This window comes from Haliaeetus albicilla, chromosome 7 (genome assembly GCF_947461875.1).
Source record: "Haliaeetus albicilla chromosome 7, bHalAlb1.1, whole genome shotgun sequence".
NCBI lineage: Eukaryota > Metazoa > Chordata > Aves > Accipitriformes > Accipitridae > Haliaeetus > Haliaeetus albicilla.
In genome coordinates this window covers 28,623,031-28,649,971 of record NC_091489.1, presented here as the reverse complement: position 1 = coordinate 28,649,971, position 26,941 = coordinate 28,623,031, and positions in this window count along the sequence as shown.

Genomic DNA, 26,941 nt, shown 5'->3' with positions numbered 1-26,941 from the left:
AAGTGTGACTGTGACCTTCCACCTCCTCCCCAGGTGTCCTCCCTGGGCTGCAAAATAAGTGGTAAGTCTCTGTCTTCTTTATATCTGACTTTCATTTTATCAATGGAAATGTCTGTGTCAAGTGAAATCGCGTGGGGTTTTTTGAAGTCTGGGTTTTGTTGGCTCAATGAGGTAAAAATTAAACCCATTCAAATTCAGTTCAGCTTGAACTGAAGGGTTTTTTCTTTTTTTCTTAGTTTTCATTCAGCTGCCAAATTGAAAATAAATGATTCACACAGTGCTACCTGATAGTTTGTTAGAGAAATAGTCTTCTGAAAAATGTAGAAGCTTCTTTTACAAAAGATCTGTGGTTTGCTCTATAGAAGACAGAATGCTTCATCCAGAATTGGATGAAAACTGTAGCAGGATTGCAGTAATTTAATAAGTTTTATCCCAAATCCTGTAACACTTTCTCTGTAGGTACAGCTATTCACACTACTTAACGAGCTCACTGTGCTGATTTAAATGCCCAGACTCAAATGCCACTGAAAGTATAATGATGTTGTTAAAATGTAAACGGGATTTTCTGTTTCTGTATTATAAACTACCTGAAACTTTCCAATGGGTTGTTCAGTTTCTACTGTGTTGTGCTTGAGGTGCTGCAGTTTGCTGTTACAGGAAATCAAGTGTGTTCTACTTATCGCAAGTAAGTTGTGGGGACAGAGCAAGGCTTTTTGGGTTTTGGTTTGTTTAAAACCATGGTTGTTAATATTGAACAAAACTATTGTAGTTAAAACTCTTTAAGACAACTATGTCCAGCAGCCAAAGTGCAGAAGAAAGCTCTTTTCTGATTGAGGATACTTAGCAAACTTACATCAAAACCAAATTGGAAGCATGTCTAAGCCAGCTGATCTTTCCAGTTATCGTATTTTGATCCAGAGAACAAAACAAGAGTATGAAGTAGCTACAGAAAAAAGCACATATGGAAAAAAATACTTTCATGGTTGAATTTACTTCCAGTTTTAATTTTGAGTAAGAATGGCCTTTGCTAATAGCCTTATTTCTGTAGGTCTGTAACCAAAGTATACAGACTGTATTACAAGTCGGCAAGTTGATCTTGCCTCCAACTAGCCTGCAGATAAACTTGATTTTGGTATAGCACCCAAACCCTTAAGGTAAGTACCATAGAAGGATTTTTCTGGTGGTGTTGAAAACTCAAGGAGTACCTTTGTTTTCTCCTGACTCTTTAACTGTTAAGAAAGCTATTTGCAATGTAGCAGTTGTTAATATCTTCTCATCCCCACAAATATAATGCACTAGCATTTTGCTACTTAGCTCTATTTCCTCTACTAATGGTCTGCAAGGAGGTATTTTCCTGAAAGGTTACCGAAACCTGGAGAAAGAAAAAAAACAAAACTGAGCAACTGTGTTTACTGATTTGTTTCAGCACTGTAAACGTGTTGCTCTTAGCTGCTTCCTTAATAAAGTGACTTTCTGGGAAGAACTGGTAGCATAAGAAACGACATCATGGGCCAGAAAGGAAATTTAGAAATTGGAGTGGAGACACCAGGGGCCATAGCTGGAGGTATGAAGATATGGCAGCTGGGATAAGTTTGAGTTTCTCTAAGCTATGCAGAATAGAATTGAGAGAGAAAGAGACAAAAAAGCAGCTTAATATGAACTTTATTTCCAGAAACATTGTTTTTCCCCATGAAGTTTAAAACTTTCTTGATTCTGTGTGAAATGCATATGAGCTGGAGTAGAAGAATGGTAGAATGGGGCCAGATTTTCTGAATCTCTGAAGAGATGCTCATGGTGAGGCTTTTAGGGCTCAGTTAGGTAACAAAATAAGGTTGAGGCTTCCAAAAGAGAGAAGAATAGAATTTTACATGAACTTCAGCATGCAATAAGCTCACTTTGGCAAAATGGAGGTGACAAACAGTTGTTAGTTCCTTCTTTGACCTTCGCTGCAATTGTTTTGTATTTTGGCTTAGACAAAAGCCTAATTCTCCCATCACCTCTGTTTTGGGAAAACAAGAAATTGAATGAAATCCCAGTGTTGAGTCTTATTACAGTTTTGCTGTTCAAGAACCCTGATGTTAGCAATACTCTTTTCAATCTGCTCTGAGTATTTTTCTTCCCCAAACACTGTCTTCTTTTTCTTGGGTCTGTTTCCAGCTGAGCTTCATTGTGTTTTCACCAGAGTTTTTCGGCTGAGCACCACTCATACTTACCCAGCCCTCACAGTAGCAGAAGCTTAGTTAACTCAAGCTTCTTGTGTTGTCCACTGTACAGTATGTGGCTTATCCAAATATTCTCTTGAGAGGCCTACCTGTGTGTGTGTGTGTCTATTCATACAAGCAGTGTGTCATAATTCAGGACACACCATTGAGTGGTTGTAGCTGATGGTAGCAAAAGCAAACCGATGGTGTGTGTTTATGTGTGTAAGTACAGACTTTATTAAAACTAGCTACTTTAGAAAAACTGCAGATTCATATTATATTAAACTCTTACAGTGACTGGTCTCCTGGAATAGTATATTTGTTCCTGTAATGAGGTTTAGATTTGCACTTTATATGAAAGTTCTGCTTGTAAATAGTTTATAAAAAGTTAATAATTAAGAAGTGCTACAGGTATAAACAGCTTGGCCTGAAGCATAGATTCTACACAGATCTTTAAGGACTAAGTAAGCATTTGTTTAGATACACCTCACACTTGGATAGCTTGCCTTCATGTTTTGGAATTACCTGTCTGTCTCCCTTCCACCCCTCTTCACAAAACTGGCATGTTGTTATAGTACCATAATGAAAAATTGGTCCAGGTGGACAACAGAAACGGAGAACATCTCTTCTAAAAATTTATTTATTTATTTATTACTTCTGTTAGTTGTGTTATCAAGTGAAACTAAACTCTGTGCTTAACTAATCTGAACTTTCTCACCCAATTTTTCTGTCTCTCTGTTAGTGCAACATATTCCTATAGTTACAAACATGCTTGAATCTTAGGCACATCATACACATTGTAATTGTTAAGCACCTTTATGGAGATTAACTTTTTGGGGTCATTAAGAGAGGAAGCACACTCATTGGATCTGCTTGCTGAGGTGTACCATTTCCCTGTGTGTTGTTGCTGCTCCATGGATTTGGATGGGGGGGGGGAACTGATGTAAGAAGTCACAAGCAACTGCCTCAGATTATGTACCTGCACCCTGCCTGGCCCAGGACTGGATGTCAAGACCTGCAAACACTGGTGCAGCTTGTGCACTTCATGTAATTATGTGTTTGGCTGACAAGTGGGGAAGTTTTGCTAGTCCCTCAGACAGTAATTGTCTTCAGTCTCCATGTTTTAAAGCCTTAACTAATGATCCCTAAGATGGACTTCTCCCCAGCCTCATTAACTAATTAAACAATTCAAAATAAATAGTTATTTGGGCTGCAAAATATTGCTGAGAGGGCCTTTAGTGCAAACATTAGCATTTCTGCAGAATCCATAACCATTAGAAAACAGAAGCACGATGCCCCAGACAGTCCTGTCTTTATTATTCCAATATGCTCTGCTATTACATGTTGGCACATTTTACACAGCGTCTCTCCCGAGTGTACAGGTCTCTGTGCCCCCCCAGACATCATGCGTTGCTGCTTGCGTCTGTTCTTTTCTCTGTGTTAAATTCTGCAGTGAGTGGTGTGGGAAAAGTGGCAGTAGCATCATCGGTGTCTTGCTGCTCTGCTGCAGTTTTACTGCAACTTGTTTGCAAGGGTGTGATGCTTGAGATTTTTGAAAGGGATTTTTGTTGTTGTTGTTGTTCCTCTCGCTGGCAGGAAGAGTAGGGTAATACTTTAGCTGAGTAAGAATACTGTGTACTTCTATCCCTGAGCATGCCTTACAAAACAGCTTGTTGTCAGACACTGAAAAGCTACCAGAGGGGGAAGATGAGGAAATGATAACACAAATAGAATATTATTATTTTTAGGACGGTAGAGAAAATTTGAGGGGAAGAAACATACTTGTGGGGAGGTTGTCTAATAGAGCATGTTATATTGCATATCATTTTCCTAGACTCTGCTAAATACCCAACAACAGTAGGAACATGCTTGAGGTTACTAATGGTACACAGTATTTTGACAGCGGTGTAGGGAATGCCTGATTCAAATCTTTCAGAGGGACTAAATACAAAGTGAAGTTAACATGCAAATACTGTGGTTTTTTTACCCTCCCTAGAGCTGGCAACAGCTCTCCAGTAACTTTTTCAGTTGGTGCCAGACACCATTTGAGAATAATCTTGAGTGATGTGAGTTTGGAGCAGGTAAGACCAAAGTTTGAATGATTTGGTGCGGACAGATAAGCATGGAGAGAATGAGCTGAGTTGTAAAACATTGAATTGGGATTTGCTTTGCTCAATCTGATCCCATCTTTGGAAAAGTAGCACCACCCAGCATTGTTGTCGAATACAAGAGGCAACTTTCAAGAAAAAGTGGTCACTTAAAGAACTAAAATGATTGTTTTACATAAAGGAGGTACACCATGTTTTGCAGTAATGTCTGTGGATCTACACCTAATCTTGTTAGAACTGCTGAAAGCCATGGGCCAGCCCTGCTCCCCCTCAGACAAGAAAGATACAGATCCTGATATGATCAGCGGAGTGAGGGAAGGAGAACTAGTCAGCCCCAGCCCCTTGCTTACACAGATCTGCACAGATTGTACCTTTTCCTTTCCTGCACACATGCCTGAGACTGCCTGCAGAAGTTAGAGCCCTATGTATGCTGCAGATATTTTCCTACCAGTTTCTGTTTTAACACAACTTGGTTGAGAATTTTTTTTTTTACTTAAAGCTGCAGAGCTGAAATCACAAGCTTTAAACAAAAGGTCACTTTTTATTTACATGCATTTTACGAGCATGCTGTTATAGGATGTAATAGCTCTTGAATGTTAACTTTTTATTTATGCTTAGCTTTGATGTAGCCATATGCAAAACATCGGAAATGCAGTTGGGGAAACAGAAAGGGTGAGTGAGAAATAGCCATAAGCCTGAGCTAGGCCCTCAGTTTTATAAAATGCTGTTTTAATGAACAGCAACTGTTGTAGGTTGTCTCCCTGTTGAAGGGTCTCTGGAGAAATTGTGAATAAAATTAGTGCACCCAAATGTGCTACCATTCCTATAATTCAGTGATCATAACTTTCTCATGAAAATGAGACTTTTGTGCTTTAACATGAAAAGCAGCTTTTTATGAAGGAAAGTGGATTTTAGGGTGCATTTTCAATACTTTTTGCTGCTGTTTGTCACCATCTTACCTTCATTGCAAATCTATGTAAAATATTAACTAAGGATTAGACTGTTCAGTGCCACAAAGTGATCATAGCTAAGGAAAGAGTGATCATAACTAAAAGAAGAATGATCATACCGAGTCAGACCCAAAGGTTCATGTAATTGTGCATTCAGTGTTGGTCATTGGCCGGTAACTATGAAGGAATGTAAGAAGCAAGCATAAATCCTGAACGGCACATCCCACAAGAAGTCAGTTCAGACTTCGCAGAATTCACAGCTTTGTTTTGAGCAGATAACTCTTTTAAAAAAAATAATATTATTGTCAAAGGGAGATACTAAGAAGTATGTTGAGGGCAGATCTATATATATTCAGATCACAAAGGCTATTGTATTGCCAGAATTGGCTCCAGAGCTGGGGTCAGATTTTTAGTGATGTAAATCCTAGTGGTTCCACTGACTGGAGAAAGCTATGTTGATCTGTTTGGGTCAAGGATGGAGCCTGTAACTTTTATGCCATTAAAACTTATCTAAGTTTTTTGTTACTCCTTGGTGGATTTTATGGTGATGTTTTCATAATTACACAGATCCTTAGGGTAAGCTCCCATCTGATAAGACTTTTTAATTGGTTTTGAACTCGGTACTCCCCTGTAGCCTTTCTCATGGGGCAGTAAAGTCCATACGTACTAATAAATGATTGAGTCACTCAAAGGGGATACAAACACTCTCAAATACATTATTCTTTAATATTGTTCTCTGAACTCTGGCTCAACTTCTTGACCCTTTACTCTTAGCAAAGATTGTGCATGTTCAGTGAAACCTATGTGTTGCCTTGCAGTCTGTACCCTGACCTGGGCAATGTGATGGAGAGAGTTTCAGCCTTCCAGACTGCCGGATCATTTCATCATGGGTTTCACAGGGTTCATGAGGCTTCCTCCTACCCCTGAGCCACAAACTGTCAAGCAGAACTCATTTTCCATCAACAGAGAGCTCAGCAAAATAGGGGGCCATCAAAATTAGTGGTGGAAGAGGCTTACTGAAAACTGTCTTTTCTGCTCCTTGCAGATGGAGGACTGTACCATGCTGTAATTTTTTTCATCCTTTGTCTAGGTAGTTTCAGAAAGACTCAATCAATAGGGCTCAGCTGTTTCCCTTGGGAGATTGTTCCACAGCCTAATACACCCACTTTTGCTAAATGTTTCCAGATAGCCATTTCTTCCCACCCCCCCATCCCTGTGCTCACTTTCATCCCATCACTTCTATACTTCCTTGAGCCAGCTGATACAAAATCTTTCCCATTCACAGGAAAAAAACCCCTTTCTTCTTTGGGAGGAAGAATCCAAGGCTTCACTTAAGACGAAGCTTCTCCATTTCCGTTGTCTAAGGAAATTCCATTCTTGCCCTCCCCTTTCTGGTAAGAGATGAGAAGTGTTACTAGCTGGAGGTGCTTCACACAAACACTCTGAATAATCTGTCTACTGATTATTACAAGTCCTATATCATACCGTAGCATTAAGTAGTTATGGAATAATGATGAGTACAGCCTGGAAGGTACCGTAATACATCTTCACCCTTATCCTTTTGCCAGGTTAAATTCTATCTATGTTAATCCTGCAACAGAAGCCCTTGAACACCAGCTCAATTTCATTGGTCAGTGATTTTTTTTTTTTTCATGAGAGCGCTCTACCAAATGCACTTGAGTCTCTTGAACAAGGTGAATGTGAACTCAATCATACCCCTTCTTCAAAACCCAGAGAGGTTTGTCCTGTGCCAAGGACAAAGTACACTGTGCTGGGTGGCATTTGTCTTCTGACACAGATATTTCAGTCTAAGATTAATGTAGCTGGCTAAGCACCAAAATGCACTGAGAAAGCAACTATGATTTCAGACTTGGGTTGTTGCTGGAATTGATTGGACGCAGTCATTTTTGTTCACATTTCTAGGCAACCACAAATTAATAAAGCTGCTGCTATCCTTGAAGTTGGGTGAAGTCTCCTGAGGCAGGAGATGCTCTGTGTATGCATGTGGCTTGTTTTGTTTTAAATATAGGTACTTGTTTTTTTACTTTCATTGCTGGCAAACCTCTATAAGAGAGCATAGATCTATTGATCAAGACATCTTTAGGGAGTGCCCCATATATCTGACATCATGGGGGGAAGCTTTGTGTTGGGGTTTCTTTTTTTCCTCCTCCAGAACTTTTTAAACTTCTTATGTATAGGAACAACTTTCAGTACAATACTGATGTCTGTCTCATTCAAAGACTGTTTTAATTCTTCATTCATTAGACTGATATCAGAGTATCTGGAAAGGAATGGAAATGGGTAAGATACCTTTCAGACCATGATTCAGAAAAGTTTAGCTCTGTTTAGTAGTGCTGTGTCTGGCTTTTTGTGCGATGTGTTGCACAGGCATGCTTGCAAGCTGAAGATAAAAAACAGACTCTCTGTGTGCTTACCTTCCCCTCTCCCCACTACACACACACGTAGTATCTAGGGATAATGACCTCCCTCCCACTATTGCTGCCCCAAAGATGCTCTCCACTTAGGTGAACAACGGGGTAGGATTTAGGTATGTATAGCTGTTAGGCAGGAAAATTGTATTGTCTTCTTGAATTGCTTGGGCATGAGCCTTATCCTGAAAGCAGATGTCTAAGGCAGATTAGCATGCAAGCAAGGCATGCCATGCTGGCCAGCATTGTCTGTCCCCTGCTCATCCTTGATGTCTCCTGAGCTAGCCTTTGATGCCAGCTAGCTTTGCATGGATGTTCTCCAGCCTTGGCACTCCAAAGGGCCTGCCGCTGGGTGGGGCTGACCAGCAGGTCTCTGCACTCAGATCCCACAAGCTGGGGCTGGGCTGTGCAGGTAACAGTATCATTTTCTCACCTCATTTGAGCATCTGGCTTCAGCTTGACCTTGCTATAGGGTAGTCTCTGGGATTAGGAAGTTTTGCGGACTCCAGGTGCTGGAAGGTTTGAAGGCTCCGGCTGCTGGAAACGAAGGATTTGGGTATCTTTGAGGTAGTGTAGCAGCTGTGGAGTGGCTTTGTGACCATTGGTGTGGGAATAAATCATGTAAACGGAGTAGGTTAAGTAAGTGATCAGGTTTTAGGTGCAACTCCCTGCAAGTTGGTGTTATGCTTTGACTAAACAGTGGTAAGGAATCATTTCCACCTTTTTGCTCTGTATGAGCTCTGCTTTCTATAGAGTATGATTTGAACCTACCAACTCTGACTTTACTCAAACTGTACTGACAACAGCATTGAGGTCTGTCTTTTATTCTCCTCTAGTTTGGCTCCACTTTCTCCTTTCCGTGCTTCTCCCTTATAATGTAAGAGTCAGTAGAAGTGGTCTCCTAGAGGAAGACTATGTCCTAGAAGATACACTTTTGATATTTAATCATCCTTGGAGCTTTTATTTTGCTAAAGGACTAAAGTGACAGCCTTTAGAGAATAATTATATGAAACACCATGTGTGAGCAAAGTGTGAAATGTCTCCAGTACCAACTGAAGCTATAGATATTTTTATTAAATATTAATGCCATGCATTTATGAAGGTTTGCCAAGAAGATGTTAAGCTGGTCTTTGTGGTAATTTAATTGAGCAAGGAACATTTCCTGCCATTTTTATCAATGTCAGGTTTTACATGACACTTTAAACTAAAAGTATAAAACAGAGAGAAAGAGAGAGAGAAATAATTAATAATCAGTTTCCATTCATGACTATCTGTTAATATTTCCCTTTAGAGGATTTAATGTTTCTCCTGAATGTTTTTCTTGGAGGCCGATACAAATCTGAGCTAACCTAGACTCTGTGCAAATTCTTCCACAGGGCCTCTAACTGGAGTCTGGCCCACTCCTGCTAATGCAGTTCTTACTTTTTCTATTTGTAAAAAGATGATGATGATAATAAAAGCAAACCTTAAATTATTCTGAACACTCAGACTATGTGGGGCTCTGAAAATATCTGTGGATAGAGCCCTTCTTTCCTCCTCAGAGCATCACTCAATGCTTAAATGTCACAGTGGAATCTTCCTGTACAAAAATTGTAGATTGATTAAACTTGCTGACATTATGCCTCTGCAAAGTGTAATGTCTTAACAAGATTTAGCATCATAAAGCATTTGATTATATACAACTAGTCGAGCAAAAATAAGAAAATAGTAAAACAAAAAGCCAATTGAAATGTCTGTAGGTCAGGTGCAACATAATGAGCCCATTCATGAAATATCACTGAAGGCTCCCTCCTCACAGGTATGACATTATTTACATGGAAAAGCTGTGGTCACAGTTATACCTTGTGTGTGTTGTTTTAAATTTATGAAACTGTTGTTTTTTTTTCCCCAGACTTAAGTGAGCTTGCCTCAGTTATATTCCCTAGAGACAACGTCCACCCTCCTGCCCTGTGGGCAGGTGATCACTGTGGCTAAGGTGACCCATTCTGGCTCCAACAGAAGAAGGAAAAAATAGATCATAATCAATCAAATCATGGTAAGGCTGAGATGAAATAAAAAATCACCAGCTTGGTTTGCAGGTTTGACCTGCCTGCTTATAATGGCACAGGCTTCCCATCAGCTCTGGGAACTTCTGTAGGCACTTCTGAAACAGGTTACATGTGTGTTAAAGGCCCAGAACTATGTTCTTCACCTGCCCAACACTGTATTCAGCCCCTGCCATGAAGGAGGTATGGCAGACTCTTTTGATTCATTGGATGCATTCAAGAGGGTCCTGCTTAAGGCAAAGAAGGTGCATGTACAGGCTGGCTACTCTAACAGGATATTGAAGATTCGATCCAGCAAAGGATCATCTTGCTCATTCCTGATTTCCAGTTAAATCACTATAAGCCCAGCCTGTAGGGAAGAGCAAGGAAAGCTTCTTGGTGAGAGAACAGATAGTTGAGGGGGAAAACTTGCCTGGTTTTACCTCCGAAAAACAAGTAGTTGATTGTAATGAGTTCAAGGTAAAGCGCTAAATAGATCACCTTCCTTTGGCTTCTACAGTTGTTGCCGCCAATTTGTGTGGACGTGTGCATGATTGCCTACAAGGAGGGAAAATGGAGGGGGGATGCAATTTTGAAGACTACTTCTGTGCCACTATTTACCACTGATGCAGGGATGCAGCAAATATTGACTGCTAATATCTTGTTTAATAAGGTCTGTACCAAACCCAGATGTTGTACTGAAGACTTTGTATGTTATGCCTGCAGCACAAAAATGGGGACTTTCCTGTATTTCCTGTAGAATAAACTCAAAACGTCATTTTCATGCAGTACATGTGCTCAGAGATAAAATACTGGCTGCTTCTTAGTGCACTATGCAAGAGAGAGTTTATTTTACATCCTCTGAATGGTGTTTTCAGTGAATTGTCCTATTAGATTGGTTTGAGAGCAGTATGTCTGGTTGGCAGGATGAAGATGAGAAAGCTATTTATCAGTCTTGGAAGCAGGCCTGAGGCCTGATCAAACTGGTTCTTTATTATTTTTTTGAAAGAAGGAGAAGGCTTAATACTTATTTGAGGTTGCTTATTGTCCACTTACCTATTTTTTCACTCATTTGACGTGTCAGCAGAGTGCTGAGCTGTATGACTGACAAACATGAAAATAATAATGAAATGCTGCCCAAATACCTGGTGTTCTGCTAAGTAGCAATTGACAGAATTATTCCCCAAACTCTGCAATGAGCTTTGAGTTTCTCCATCATGCCTGGCATCTTTCCAGCTTCCTTCACACTTATTTAATACCACTTGGCTGTATTCACTGCAATGTCTGCAGAAAACGCTCTCCAAGAGGCTGCAACACAATGGGAATGTTTTGTATTCTGTAGGAGTCTGTATGCTGTAAAGAAACAGAAAACCAAGGAAGGGGCAGGCAGAGTTGCTGTGTGTTGCAAATATCTAGTGACCTTTTTGGAGGCCAAAGATTCATCTCTTAGTTTGGATCTCAGGTTTTGGAAGTTAACAGCAGATGTGTTCCACCAGCAGGCTGTCTGCCCAAGATCCTGGCTGTAAGCCATGTGGCTAATGCTGAGTCAGCGTTCTTGATTCAGTGATGCTATATCTTAAGTGGGCTTAAAAACCCCCAAAGTTGCCAGAAAGCGGTTTATCACTGTCTCTTCTAACCTCCCCATTTTACGAGCATCTAGAATTGGAGGTTCTGCTGGCTCTGAAAGCTAAGCACTTCCTTTTATCAGCAGAGTCATGTCAGTAGCAGGTAGAACTCCACACTTTACAATTTACGTGGCTTGTCACTTATCTTTTTAATGTTACCTACCAGAGTGAAAATGTCTTTGAGTATGCAGCGCTTTCTGGGTTTTGATGTAAAGATTGGAGGATTTAGAATTCTTGGGCGGGAGGTAAAAAGGGGTGGGAAGGGGGCGGCGGAAAGGAGGTCAGATATCAAAGGTTTCCTTGTCTCTTATTTTTCTGAACTATAACAAACTCCTGGAGTTTTTTTCAGGAAATACAAGCCATCTGCATCTCGCTTGATCTTGTCAATCATTGAATAAGGAGGATTTCTCACTGTATAGAAGGGAGTTCAGGCCCTATGTCCAGCCATCAGTGTCCTGTCAGATATGGCTTCCCAGAAGGATGAAAGTTAGTATCAGCTGTTTTTTGTGTTGGTGTTTTTCTGATAGGGAAACATATGGTGCATTTCACTGCTCAGAGTTTATACTCCCCATACCATGGGCACACAGCTCCCATTAACTTTAATGAGACTTACATGCACAAGGGGGCATATAGGCCACATCATGAAGCTCTGGGTTTTTACTGTTTTGTGTTACAAGCTGCGATAAATTAATATGTATCTGTACTGCCTATTTCAGTCTGCCAGCTCCAATGTATTTTGCCATAGTTATATTGACTGTTAATTATACTGTACATCTTGCTTAGGAGGCTGTCTGGTGGGGAAGACAGGCCAAGCTGCTTAGCCGGAGGCTTGAGTCTGACTCAGAATGAGGAGAGGTGTTCAAAGGTACTCAGAGGACACTGCATGCAACCCAAAAGACTGTATACACTATGGACGCTGGAGGGAACAGGTCAGCATCTGGTATTTCTTGCCCAGATTCATGACTCTAGTGCTTTGTTTCTAAGCAAAGTGCATTGCTAAGATATTTCTTTTCAGCAAGCTCCTGAAGAGCTAGACCCTAAACTAAGGTACCTGATGAGAATACTGGTCTCTGGAGCACGCGTCTACGCTATTGGGGATTTGACAGCATGCTTCTAGCTTATAATAGGTAGGCTGTAGATCCAGCATCTCAAAATAAGGATCCTAAACATTGAGCGTCTGTGCCGGGGAGGTCAGGCTGACAGTGCCTGAACCTTGCTTGGGTTCAGAGGCGTGACCAGGCACGGGGAATCCAAAGCCCAGGACTGGCAGTGCAGGCTGGTGTCTGATTGCAACTGATAGCTGAGCCAGGCCTGTAAAACAAGCCTTTGCAAACACAAACAACAAGCTGCCTCAGGGTGCAGAATGCATGTAAACCAATGATAAGTATGTATTACATGTCCCATCTTTTGTACTCGTTTCACAAAGAATATATTTGTTCCAGCCTCTGAGAGTGTTAGTGCAAGCAGTAATGCCTCATGCACATGAGCTCTGGACATCTGCAGCTCAGTCCCAAGGCAGGATGCAAAAGCCCAAGGAGGATTTGCATCTCTGCTGCTGTCTATGCTGCAACCAGTGGTGAGGCTTTTATCTGCAAGGCCTGAATTTTCTTGGAGTATGGCAGGGGTAAAACACTAATTTCAGCAGTTTAAAAACAAACAAAAAAATGTAGAGGCATTAATACAATTGATAAAACACATATTTAAAAGAAGCAGCAAGCAAAGTCTAGAATCTACCCTTTATTTTGGTAAGAAAATGGTAATGGGGAGGATTGCCCTTTAAAACAACCATGCAACTACTTCAGTGCAAGCTACTTGTCTCTTGTTATCTTGTCTACTGATGGCTGTGTGTACATTTGGACAAATACATATTTTAGTATGTGTAAACTTCCCTTTCAAGCTTCTGGCAAGATTTGTCATAGGTTTATGAAATACATTTTGGTAAAAGATGATGGTGTGGGTTTTTTTTTTTTCCTTCTTGAGCAGATACGTGACTTAAGAGATTTTAAGTCATATTGTTCAACTACTGAAGTTTAAACAAGCCGTTTAAGCTGGAAATTAGAAAATTAGTGAGACGAACACATGGCTTACTAATAAGGAAGTGTCCAGCTCTAGGCTAAGACTGTGGTCTTTCACTGTGGAAAAATTGAGACTGGGATAAAACTGGAGGGGTAAAAAAGAATCAGGAAAAGGTGAAGAAAAAGGTGTCATAGCCTGGGGAGTGATTATTTCAGCATATATGTTACAATGGCCATGAATATGCTGACTCAGTTGTTGGGGGATTTTGCACCAAGTTCTGGTAGCCCAGTCTCATTTACAAATGATGTTATGTGTGATTTTTGCACAGATAGGGTGGTATCCACTTTATATCTACAGAGGTCAATGAGGTAAACTCTAGGGATGAAAACTGTTTGCGTATTTACTTTTCTTTTGCCAGAGTCCATACTGGAAAAAAAAAAAAAATTAAGTTCTTGGCCACTGCAGTAGCAAGGAAAGAAAGAAATGCCATGTTTTCTTGTCCTGACATGACTGCATGCTGCAATGTTCATTCTTCAGTTTAAGTACTCCAAGATCATCAGAAACTTGAATCTGAATGAACCACTTAACTCTGATATGATGAGAGAATGTGACTGACCTTAATGTTATGGAAAGAGATGTCTGTGCTTAGTGTCAGATTTCCTCATTTGAAGGTTGCTTTCTCCTGCTGTTGCTGAATTTTCTGAAGGTTTCAGTTTCATCCCCTGGATAAGGATCAGACCTTCCAAAACGTGGGTGCCCCAGCCCCTTTCCTGCACAGCCACATTTTTGGCAATGCTCAATAATTGTTCGTCTTGAAACCTGTTGCTCTGGACAAAAAGGATCCTCTTAAGAGTGGGCAGGGAGAAGAGGACAGTTGAAGCAGTGACCTGCCTTCTGATGAGGCTCATTCTTATTGCAGTGTGCTGCTGCAAGGGGAGATGTGAGGCCAAGGTGTTTGCAGGTAGCACAGCTCTGACCTGAGTAATTAAGCCCTGGTAAGAGACCAGAGAGGTCCTCGGGACCTGTCAAAAAAACCCCAAACAACCTTTTGAGCGCAATTCCATTTTAACTGGAGGGGTGGTGGTGGTGGTAGGGAAATGTGCTCTGCATAGGAAACAACCTTTGACACATATATATACATATATTTTTTTTTTTTCCCTCCAATACAATTATTGGGGGTGAACTTTGATTTTTTTTCTTTTTTTTTTGCAATTAATGCTGCATTTTAACGCTGGAAGTTGGACATCTCTATCAGACAAAACTGAACTAATAATGGCTTGGTTCAAAACTTCTCCCAGGTACAGTATTGGATTTTTTTTTTTTTTTACCTTGGTTCTTGGGACTAACTTAGAATGTGAAAACTGCAGCACTATTGAATAAAATGTAGCTGGTATTACTCAGCTTCATGCAATCAAAACTCAGAGCTGGGCTGCGCCGAACTACAAGTGGGGCAGGTAATTTGTGGTGCTTTTGAATATTGGGTTGTGCTTTCAGAACACATTTGCTTCTGGTGTTCAGCCTTGTCCCTGTGGTGCTGACGGCTGGAAACACTTCTAAAATGGCAGGTGAAGTTGTCATGTAACTGCCTCAGTTTGGTGATTTAAAGCTTCAGGAAAAATGCCAAGTGTTGAAAACTTCCTTCTCGGTAAGAATCCTATAGTGGGCAACCTACTGATCCAGATTTTCTTGATTTCCAGCCCCCACCTTCTGTCAAGGGAAGTTTCTACCTGCTGAAATACCTTGCTTTACTCAAAATAATCCGTTCTGTTAAAGGGAATGATCTAGCATTTCTTCCATTTGCTTGAAAACCAGTATGTGCCGAAGGAGAGTGTCTTCTGAAATCAGGAATGGCAAAATCGTGACTGCTGAGTGACCTTTGTAGTCTATCTGATGCCACATAAACACAGAAACTTTCAGCCTTTTAAAAGTCCTGCATTTTCTTTGTAGCCACATATCTGTCTAAATCAAATATTTAAAAAACCAAACTAACCAAGGCCTGCTTATTTTCTCAAATGCATCCAGATAAAGCTAGCATCAGGGTGTTTGCCTTCAGAAAGGGATACAGCAGTACAGACATGGGCGCTTTGGGGTGGCATAACCACTTTCTCGTGTGTTGTCAAGTTAATTTGGCTGTAGCCCAATTTTAGTAGCCTCCACTTGTTGCTCTGTACAAGGGTGACAGTACTGTGCCAGCAGCTAATGTCTTCGAGACCAATATTCTCTCTCTTTTTTTTCCTTAAAAAAGAAAAAAAGAAAAAAAAAAAGGTGTGTGTGTGTGTCTCATTTGGGAAGTTGAAGTATAGTTATAGCCCTGAGATTTATTTCTGTTCCTCATCCCCAACTTCCCTGCAAAGGTGACTTTGAGGCAGATTCTCAAGTTATGTAAGTGCATCTATCTCCAGTTAATAACACCTTGGCTCTCAAGCCCTTATATTGTCCAGATAGCATGAAACATGTTTGCTTCTTGAAAAATTTCTTTGTGTTGTGGTTTTGAGCACTCTGTAATAGGCAAAACAACAACTTTCCATTTTCCTAGAACTACTCAGCTGCATCCTTTTGACATTACTTACTGAAGGCAGATACATTAACAGTTAACATTGGGTTTAATTTTTTTTTTCCCCTTCCTCACAGCAAATGTTGATTCCAGCTCTTCTGATTTTGATGAAGACTGGCTTTGCTGGCAGGCTGTGGCTGGCACAACTACAAAGCTGATTTTGGGAACCTTAGAGGTTTATTTAGATTCCTTAAATGTTTTGGCTTGATGGTATCATGGGTATTTTGAAACTTTTGAAGCCTTTTCAATTCCTAGCAGCACCAGGCAGGCAGACATAGAAACACACAGAGACTAGGAAGAGAGTGCCACCTTTGCTTTGTTCTTCAGGCTTGTAAGTATCCCCAAGTGGGCAAATCAGACCAAGCACAAAAAGTAATAATAATAGCAACTGGTAGATGGGGACCACATTCTTCGCCTCACTTGGGAGAGGATGGAGATGGAAAGTTGATGCTTTGTGTGCCTTCCTTAGTGCAGTTTGCATTGGTGGAAGGGGTAGTACAGCTGTGAAATTTGGAGCCTGGGCATAAATGTTGATTCCTGTGCTCTGGTGATCAGGTATGAGCATGAAAGCTGGCTCCTAGGGCTTGGCTTGCCTTTTGCCCTCAGGTAGCTCAGTGCTTTTCCTCTGTCACTGTGCTATGTGCTGTTTGGACTGGTACACACAAAAATTCTGTCTCCTGCTGCTTTACCATTGATTTTTTTGTTTTGTTTTGTTTGGTTCTTCTTGAAGGGGGGAGGGAAATGCATGTGAAGGAATGGTGGGGATGGGAGTGAGGGAAGAGAATGTGGAGGCAGCACCCTTTGGCAAAACGTTTTCAGTGTGCTACACCTGTATGTTTGGTACTGGAAAAACACATGCAGCTGCTGCTTGAGCTGAGGAGAGGTAACAGTTTTGCATAACAGGGATTTTTTTCATATCTAATGTTATAAAAGTGATCTTCTGTGGAATGACTGAGCAGAAATAGCCACAAATACTTCCAATCCATTTTAAGAATCTGTATTTAGCTCCAGTGATTTTTTTGTTAATACAGTGAGTTATATTAAATATCTAAGCTCATGTGAGAGAAGTCAGGAAGAAGCAGTGATGCTGTCTTTGCACTACGCAACCTGAGGTAGGTTGGGTTTTGCCTGCTCTGTCCTCATGCTCTTGTTTCTGTCCTCAGCCATTCCCCACACACTGAATGTGATATGGTCTCCTGGGGCTAAAACACAGGTCTGACAAAAGCCACTCCTCTGCATGACTGTGTGAAAAGGAACTAAATGAATGCAGTTAGCCAACAAAACCTGAGCATTCACCCCTCCAGTTGTATAGCTGAAGGATTTGGACCCTGTGTGTCACTAGCTGATGCTGTAGCAGACTTTGCTTAGCAGTGTGTAATCGAACAGCAGCTGATGTATTTTTTTCCTCCTACGGCACCTTGCTTTTCCCTTTTTCTCTCCATCCTTCTACCATCTCTGGACTTCATAGCATTTCAGCAAAACTGTAGAATGCTCTGCTGTTGTTGATGCTCAAAGAGTTAATTAACTGTCTTGCAGCCTTGAGGCCTGTTTGCCTTTCCTGGTGCATCAAAGCATGTAGGAGAAAAAGCTGTGTGCAAGAAATGTGACAGAATACAGCTTCTCTCCCCCTGGCCCCGGAAGGATGGTGGACAGTGTTTCATACATAGCCATGAGGCTTGCTCCATTCCTTATGAAAGCTTTTCACAGTATGCAAGGAGGATGAAACCTCCACACAACTTAAATTTGAATTAATTGAAATTAGAGTGCTCTAATGATTAGAGGGAGGCTATTCTCATAATCTTTTTTTTTTAACTCTTCTGTAGAATTCTAGAGGAAGAATGAATATGATTAACTAGTTCTATAGAAAGGACCTTCTTTTCAGTTAAATCCCATAGGACGTTCCCACATGGGAGCTAACAGACAAAAAAATAATCCCTATGCACACTAGACTGTCCTGGCTACTTGAATAGTTAAACAGAAGTGTGTACTCCTGCTCTTGAAACACATGCATTGGGCTTTTCTGATGGGCACTGCAGACTGAATCTAGGAAGCACCTATGTTTGTCATGCTGGGAAATGGTGTGAAATAGTGACTGGTGTGAAAGAGTGACTTTACAGACCTCTCTCAACTTGGCAAGCTAAATATACAAAAGCAGCTGTGGGAAAGATGGGAGGACATAACCACTGGCTGCTTGGTCATTCTGCTGGGATACTGCAGGGCAGCTCTGCTCTGTTGAACCCAGGAACAGGCTCTTGGACTCGTGGCTGGATAGGAAAGTGGTGTCTTGGGGAGATGCTGCATAGGCGGAGCAAGACAGTGTCTCTCACTCCATTGTCTTTTTAGGGTAGCTCAATCCTGTTGCTACCTTGTTGCTGGCTTTGCTGCTTCTCAGACAAGGCTGTCCTAAGGCACTTGCTCTTTCCTTATGTGCACCTGGGTACATGGCTGTGCAGAAGTGACTCCCACTCTGACCTGATGGTCTCTGCACAAGCAAGGCTGCCCCTGCTGTGCTGAAAGTAGCCTTTCCTGTTTTCTTTTAGGTATTGTGAGTGTTGGAAATGCTGCTTTTGGGAGGTATTTTGGTAGCAGAGCTGAATGGATGTAGCAAACTCCCCTGCAGAACAGGAAACTGTCAATAAGCAACAACCGGGTTTTTCTGAACTGCTATATGTAATACCAGCAAATAATTTATTTTAAGGCATGCTGAAAGGCTGTTAAAATCAGAATTGATTTTCCCCTGCAAAAGAGTGATTAGAAACAGAATACATTATTATCAGAGTTCATAGCAGTTAGGCCTGTCTTCTGTAGTTAAACCAGAACTATATAGGGACAGGACAGGCCTGAGAACAGAAACAGTGGCTGTTGCATTAAACCCCAAAATGCTCTCCACCTTTGCCTTCTCTACCCAAAACTGCAGATCTCTTCAGATTTTAGCAAGGACCCTGTGTCAATTAGCACCAGTGACCGCTGGATGTAGCTATTGCTTCACAGAAATAAGGCCAAGTAGACACCTTTCTGCCTCTTTTTTGAGATGACTTGACAGAGGTTACTTTTTACATGTAACTTCTGCCACTGGTCTCTCTTTTTCTTTTTTCTTTCTACGTATATTTTTTCTCCCCCCCCCCCCCCCCCCTCAGTGTGCCTTAGAATATGAGCATGTTATGTTACTATTCCAATTCTTCATGGATGATTTCCTGCTTATCAGCAATGAAGAGGACATGAGACTACAGTGAATACTAAAAATGTAATAGTTACATGCTCATAACTGCACTCACCTCTTGAGTAAAAACGGAGATGGTCCAAAGTCTCTATGTATAAAGTCCCAATGTTACAGAAGAACAAGTTCATCAAATGCAGGCAGTGGCCAAAAGATCTGGCAATTAAAATATACTTGGCCCCTTTTGTGTTGACAAAAACATCAGGCCAGGTTAGATATTACAGCCTTTATTTAGCTGTTCATACTCTAAAGCTCCTTCTGTTCCCCAGGGTTGAACATGAGCACCATATTTCAGAGGTAATGTGGGAGAATATACGTATTTTGTAGGTACTCAGTGGAGAGGCAAGAAATCTAGGAGCACTGGAAACAGGCTGAATCGTAAAAGAGAAGACCAACACAGACTCAAGTAGACCATTTTCAAATAAAAGGTGGAAGCTAATGATATCTAAAGGGCACAATATGAAATTCCTGTCCGTATTTAAAAATACAAAACTCGGGTATTTCTGAGCCAGCTAAAATTACCAAATGATTCCATTGGCATTGTTGTTCAGAAAACTGTGAGTCAAGTTTCAAATGTAGGAGACTGAAAGTGTTCAGAGCTGTATACTTACCTGTACTAGCAGTTTGCAAATACTTCAAAGCTTTCCACTTTTATTTGGCAGGAAGCTAAAGTGATTTAAAAAAACCAAACAAACAAAAAAAAACCCCCAACCAAAAACACCCCGCCCCCCTCCCCCCCCCCAAAACCACCAAACCCCTCTTATTCGGCAAATAGGCAGGAACACTGACTCACTGTTACAGTGGATACATCTGACGCATTTAGCTTGCATGTGGTCATACCATCTTAGCAGTAGTGTAAGGAACTTGTACTGATTTGTGGGTTTAGTCAGAGTTGCTAGAATTTTTCTTTCCACATGTTGATAAGCGCTACTAGGTAGGTTGGGGCTCTCCAGCTTTTATTATTTGTTCTTATGCCCTTTGTTACAGCTACGCTTGAATTTACAGGTAGTGACAAATACTCCTTTCTCTGTGAAGGAAATATTCCAAGGGCAGCATCATTTTTCTTCCTGTCTTACTGCAGACTTGCTGGGGCCTGAGATCTGAAATTGGGGAGGGTTATCGCCTCCCAGCGCTGCTCAAATCTAAGCAGCCCAGTGTGGTTCACAACCTGCTTGCCTCCTGCCTGCTGCAGGATCAAGGCTCATCTGCACTTCCAGGTCAGGATTGGTAGAGTAAATTTCTCACTTCTGTGCTGCTAAATTTTTTTACCTGTAAAGAATTTACAAGGCTGCCTGTGTAGACATTTAAGCCTTATTTATTAATTCTGCCTAGCTTACTGGTATTAGTACAGCAAGGTGTATCATTAAACCCTAGCAAATGGGCTAGAAAGGACAATAAGTTATTTAGCCTTGTCTTTTTCCCCAAGGCAGGATCAACTAGATCTAACCCTCCTTGACAGATATGCAGCAAACCTGTTCTTAAAAACCTCCCATAACAGAAATTTGACACCCTTCCTCAGGCAATCTATGCCAAAGCAGAACTCTTCTTGCTGCTAGAAAGCCTTTCCTAAGGACAAGCCCATATCTTCCTTGCTGTAACTTAACCCCTTGATTTCTTGCCTTATCCTCAGAGGATATAGAAAAGAGTTTATTTTCTTCTTTGCAGCAGGCTTTGGCATATGTCGGGGCAGTCCTTACCTCTCCCCACAGTCTCCTGTGGACGATGCAGTCTTTCAATGTCACCACCCCACCCTGGGCCACTCCCCCCAGCCCAACACCACGTTTTCTGGATCTCTGATTGCTCTCGCTGCCCTCCTGTGGGCTCTCGCAGGCTGGTACATTGTGGAACAGCTTCCCCCGGCGCCGCGCCCGTGCCTTGTGCTGGAATGCCCATAGCTGTCTCTCAGCCAAGGCACGCTCGACTTTCAGCAACTAAACCATAATTTTGGTTTAGAAGGCTTTAGGGAGACAATGCATAAATAGTGTCTTGCTACCACTGTATACTCACTGAAAGGGGAAATGTTGGAGAGTTGCCTGGCTGGGTTTTAGACAAACAGGATTGCTCGGGTATTTGCTTCCACAGTAGACAATAGAGAATAAAGCTCTGCAATAGGAGAAGAGGGGAGCTATACGAGTAGTGTATTGTGCCCACATGTGAACTTAGGCCCTCTGGTGCTAAACACGCAAGAGGCATCTCCAAACAGTGCAGTGTTTGAGCCAGAGCACAAGTATAAAATTCCTGGCATCCTAGTGGCCAAGCTTCTCCATTCAGATTGCTTGCATTAGCAAAAGCAAACACAAAAAATGTCCAAGAAACAGGACTAAAAAAACTCAAACACAGTGGCTCTCTAAGCTGCTTCTTTCTAATGCAGCTTTATTTTTTTATGACTGTTAGTGTGACTATGAGAAGGGTCTTGCTTTCCCCCCACTGTCTTCCCTCCCCTTTACACGGTACTTTTTAAATCAAGCTGTCCTCTGTGGCAAATCTACACATTTCTGGTTTTGCTCTTTCAGAGGATAATTTCTCCTGTTTAATGAGATCTGAGAATGAAGTCAGGCATGAGTTGGAGAAAGGTCACAGCATGTGCTCAAAGGTATATTAACTACTGGTGGAGCTGGCATCCGTCGACTTCCATGAGGACAAAATTAAGCAGCAAACAGTAAATATTTCCACTAGCACTTTATTACAAGCAGGACCATTTACAATGAATAAGAATTTGAGAAGCTTCAAGGATGAAATGGGGATGCTCACAAATAAAAAGAAAAATCTTACTACTCAGACTTAGAATGTGATTCCAGTCAAGGTTAATGGGAAAACAGTTAATGAGGGGTACAGAATCCAAAGGCTGCATTGATGCCATATTGTGTCTTACACAGGTAATTAATGCTACTGACTACTGCTAAATGGCTCTACCTGAGCACATTTTCTCAACAGGAACTTTAAATCCCCCACACTGTATACAGGAGCACTCTCCTGATGCTTTACGACTCCCACTAATGCTGAACAGGCTAAATCAGAACCAATTTCTTCCACTCGTTTCCAGGACGGTGATTTGCATCCATCACCACCACCATACATTCATCATTCAGGGCCCAGTGGTGCAATGGCAAGTTTGGCATCAGCTTCACAGGGGGCAGGATCAGCCCTTGAATGCATGTAGTGAGAGAAGAATGACATTTTGCCACTTAAGCAGCATTGCCACAGCACTTCCTGCTGTGGAATTAGACAGCTCCCTCTTGGCGAGACTCTTCTCTATTGTCATCTTCCTTTCATAATTTTTTAAATTTATTTTTTGGGAAAGTCACTTTTCTAAAAGGTCCAGCCAAATATTGCCGCTCATTGGCCAGCACAGTGAAAAATGAAAAGCAGCTGAAGGTAGAGGTGGCCCATGAGCCATCCTGTGCCCAGGCAGAGAATAAGGCTGCAAAACCCACACAGTCAGCTAAAACCAGTTCCCTCCATTCACATCTGCTCCTGTAAGTTGGACTGTGCTGAATGTCTGGCATGGGAAGAGAAGAGTAAGATGAGATTATTTTGAAGGAAGGAGCGAGACTCATAGGGCTTACCGTCTGGTTCTGTTGTTTAAAAATATTTTGTTTTCTCTTCCTCGCACAGTGGCTTTAAAGTAGGGCATTTGTATACACTGTTCTTTCCACCCAGTGCTCATTGTATTGACAGGAATTGCTTCAGCTGAACAGTTTCATCAATGTGCTTGAGCCTGTTTGTAGGTAGCATCCGGAGGGCATATTCCACTCTTCTCCAAGACCTAGGCCTATTCCATTATTGTCTTTAAAACATCTCCCAGGTGCACTTACGCATTGCTTTTCTTCCCAATCCTCTCTTCCCCCCTCCTTTCTCTTCTGTTGTTCTGAATAAAACAGTTTGAAAAGCCTAGGCCAAATCCTCAATTTCTTTTGGATGAGGAGTAACAGCTTTACAGGATTAGCCTCCAGGTTCCACCTGCCCTTGATGTAATAGGGGTATGAAAACTCACAGGAGGGAGAGTCGCTCCAGTGCCGTGTAACCGCACAGCATTGATGGCTGCAGAATCGCAGCTATTGATTGTGGTGTAAGACAGAGCATTTCATCAGCCTTTAATTGGGCCGATTCCTAAATAGAATGGGGTCAAAGCAGGTTGTGCTGCTGAGTCTAAACAGCCTTACCAAGCAGAGGTAAATGTCTCGTAAACAGGTCACAATTTATATCCTTTTTGAATTCCTTGGGATCTGGGATTTACAGCCTTCCTGGAAATCTGGTGCTCTGGCTTAGAGGAACAGAAAAATGATGCAAGGTTTGTGCACAATTCCAGCACATGTACCTTCCCCTGCCTTTAAGTAGTATTTCACTTGTTTTGACTTATGATCATTGTGGTGGGTTGGTCTTGGCTGAACACCAGGTGCCCACCAAGCTGTTCTATCACTCCCCTCTCAGCAGGACAGTGAAGGGGAGAAAATAAGATGGAAAAAAAATTGTGGGTCAAGATAAAGGCAGTTCAATAAAGCAAAGGCTGTGTGTGGAAATTTCCTGTCTGTAGGAAAGGAAAGGAAAACAAAGCAAAAGATTTATTGTCTACTTCCCATCAGCAGGTACTGTCCAGCCACGTCCCAGGAAGTAGGGCTTCAGTACATGTAGCAGTTGATCTGGAAGACAAACACTGTAATAACAAATGTCTGCCCCCACCCCCCCCTCCCCTCCACTTTCTCTTAGCTTTTATTGCTGAGCAGACATCGTATGGTATGGAATGTCCCTTTGGTCAGTTTGGGTCAGCTGTCCTGGCTGTGTCCCCTCCCAAGATCTTGCCCACCCCCAGTGTACTGGTGAGGCGGGAATGTTGGAGAGACAGCCTTGATGCTGTGTGAGCACTGCTCAGCAGTAGCCAAAACACTGGTGTGTTATCAGCACCTTTCCAGCTACCAATATAAAGCACAGCACTATGAGGTATGCTGTGGGGAAAATTAACTCCATCTCAGCCAGATCCAATACAGGTCATGCACTTCGAAGAGTGCCTATCTGTGTCCCTACAAAATCACACCAAGCTAGTAGCTTTCCATGTGCCATCCTAGTAAGTTTGACCCCAGACAAGCTCCCTGCTGAATTTTTCTGTTTATGGGATCTTCCTCAGCACAATTTCTGCTCACTGCAAAGTAGCAGCACAATTGGAGTCAAACCAACCTGCACAAGCTGAAGATTTGTCCTGCAGCGTGGGAGGGGGAAAACAACCTTTTCTTTGAGCATCCTATTCTTGTCCAGCTCTCTAGGACTTGTGAAGACTGGGGTTTGGTTGATAAATTCCTCTCATTGCATTCAGGAGAGGCTCATAGAGTAACTGAATGAATCTGAATTATGTTGATGATGGACTTCTTCTTTTCCCTCCCTTCTCTCATTTCTAAATGCTGAACTTTGAAAATCCTAGATTGAGTTTGTGTTACTTCAGATGCATCATTTTTTTCAGGGAACATACTTGCATTTTGCAAGAAACTGAGTGGTTTTTTGATTTGGAGAAATGGGTGTGAATTAGAAGTTCACTTAATTCCTTTTCTGATGTGTTTTGGGATTTTTTTGTTGTTGTTAACGTATCCTTTACTTATCTACTAGTTGTGTAGTACTGGTGGGAAGAGAGGCAGATAAAAAGATAAGATGATGATGATAAGCAGAATAAATTTAGATATGTTGGAAACTTCACATGAAATTAAATTTGGTTATGCTAATCCTCTTGCCCAGCTTCTGACCCTGTAAGTTTACAAATGGAGCAGACCTGTGTATTTCCTGCTGTAGCCTAGTTCTTCCTGACAGATTTTAATGCCTTTTTTTTTTTTTTTTAAACACGCAACCCGTTTTCAATAGTATTTAGAAGCTGTTTCAGCTGTATGAACTGAAGTCCTCAGAGGATTTAGTCAATCAATGGAGTATAGGATTTGGCCCTCTATTCTAAGTGCTGACAATAACAATCCTATTCTGGCTAAACTAGCATGAGGTTAAGGTTAATGCAAAGCTAAATAAATAAATAAAAAGCAACACCCCCCCACCCCCAACTTGTCTGGCAAGTGTAGGAGAGTGGCCGGTTTGTGAGCAGGAATGCTTATGAACCTGTTTGTAGGCTGGCTAATGTGAAAACCTTTCTAATCCTGGTGATTTTAACTTGCTTACATTGCTTTGAAGGTCTCCTGCCTTGGTGGGTATTGAGGCTCTATTACCATGATGCATTTTTACACTGCGTTCCCCAGGAGTTAACACTCGCCATGGAGACCTGCACTTTGTCTTTTAAGCAGATAAAAAGAGAGGTCAGTCAGATGTAATTCCCCAACTCCTCGTATAAACAATTTAACCGCTGCAGCAACATACTTGCTTGGAATTACTCCCTCAGATTCAATTCCCTTTTCCTGCTCCACTTGTAAAAATGGTTAGTGTCCTCTATAAACTGCTGCTCAGCCAGGTCTAAGGCTTGCTGTGGAGTTGTAGAATAAATGTTAATCTAATACAGGTTACTGGGTCAAATGCAATCACAGGCTTGTGGGAAAAGCTTAATACTGTTCTGCTTCTTCTAACACAGTAAACCTGGATATTATATGATAGGTTAAATACCACTGAACCATGGCAAGAATTTTCTTGAAAGTGGGATTTAGTGCAAAGGAAACTACACTGGAAGAGTGATCTAGGACTGACTTTGGTCTCTGAGAGCATTCTAAGAAGCTGAGGTATGCTGTGAAAATTATCTCCCCCAAAACATTAGGTACAAAAATCCCTAGGTCAGGGGATGACCAGCTACAGCAAGGATGATTCAGCTAATAAAAGACTGCATGTGTTTTTATACTGCTGCCTTCTCTCCGTAGGAAAGAGCATTTTGCTTTTTTTCCCCTTGCAGCGACTGAAGCTAGCATGATGTGGCTAGCTCCAACTTCTGATATCTGAGATTGTGTAAATACACACTTAAAAATATATATCTTTATCACTTGTATGTGAGTGCTGACAGTTGCTTATTTCCTATGGGCTGGCTTGTGTTATCCCGTGCTGTCATGTACCTCTCTGTCCCGCAACGATGTCAGTTTGGCACGATATTTCACCATCTTTAGTGCAGGTTTTGTTTGTACTCAGTATTGCTGATGTCAGAGACTGAGTGAAGTCATTAAGTGGAGGTTTGAGGACCCAATCCTGCACACAGATCTGACTCAGTATGCACTAATCTGTAGCAGCTGATAGCCTGGGCCAGTCTCTTTCCATAGTGTATGTTGTCTGCTCCTCCTTGTTTAAGTAGTCATTTATAGTCCTGGTGTTTGCTTACAGAATGAGGGAGAATGGGCACAAAGACAAGGGGTGTTGGGCCCTCCATTTTATATTTGTTACTTTAACCAACTGAAGTGATAAATCATGTTAGCAAGAGGACTCTGGATGATACAGGAGGAGAGAGGACACTTCAGCATGCCAGGGCTGTGAGAGCAGTTGAGCGCAGACATCACTTAAATCAGCCTGAACTGTTAACAGAAATGAAGCAGTTACACTGGCACGAAACCTGGCATATGAACGTACAACTTTGCTAGTCGGTAAAAAAACAAAAAACCCCATTGCATCATAGCACTGAAGTGTCAGAACGCTGCCCCAGTAATGATGGTTATGTTCGCAAAGCAGTTTTAAACCTTACTTTACATGTGGGTGGTAAGAGCCAGGGTCAAAACAGACTGTGGCAGAGGCAGGAGTATAGCTGAGTTTTTTGAGGTTGGTTGTTTTAGTTTTGTTGTGATGTTTTATGCTGAAGACAAACTTCCTGCACAAGACTTTATGTTGAGTGCCATGTACAGCAAGCATGTTTCAAACATTGCTTG